The sequence below is a fragment of the Tupaia chinensis genome, unplaced genomic scaffold, assembly GCF_000334495.1.
Source record: "Tupaia chinensis unplaced genomic scaffold, TupChi_1.0 Scaffold000532_1, whole genome shotgun sequence".
Lineage (NCBI taxonomy): Eukaryota > Metazoa > Chordata > Mammalia > Scandentia > Tupaiidae > Tupaia > Tupaia belangeri.
Window position 1 is genome coordinate 9,871,731 of NW_006160045.1, and position 351 is coordinate 9,872,081.

Here is a 351-nt window from a genome sequence, read left to right on the forward strand (position 1 = left end):
AAGCCACCAGGTCCGGGACTCAAACCGTGGTTGGCCATGTGGGAGTGTCCAGAGCCTTAACCACCATGCCACCTGCTGGTCCCAATAAATAAGTCTTTAAAAAGAAAAATCACACCAGGTGCTTGTGCATACATGCCTAAGATCCCTGAGAGAATGGAGTAGAAGGGATTGCAGTGTGGCCATCCCCCCCAGGAGGTGATTTCCTTCTTACTGGCAGGAAGTGCTCTTGCCCCAAGGCAAAAAATAACTCTTAAAAAAAACTTTAATATGTTGTCTTACCCACTTATTCATTTAACAAGTATTTATTGACAATACGCCTGCCATAGGCCAAGAACTGATCTAAAATCTACC

The 351-nt window shown here is 44.7% G+C and overlaps 1 protein-coding gene across 1 annotated transcript in view; it reads left to right on the forward strand.

Moving 5' to 3' along the window:
* The window catches only part of NVL (nuclear VCP like), a 133,538-nt gene that overhangs the window by 965 nt on the left and 132,222 nt on the right, over nucleotides 1-351 (forward strand). The window lies entirely within an intron of this gene.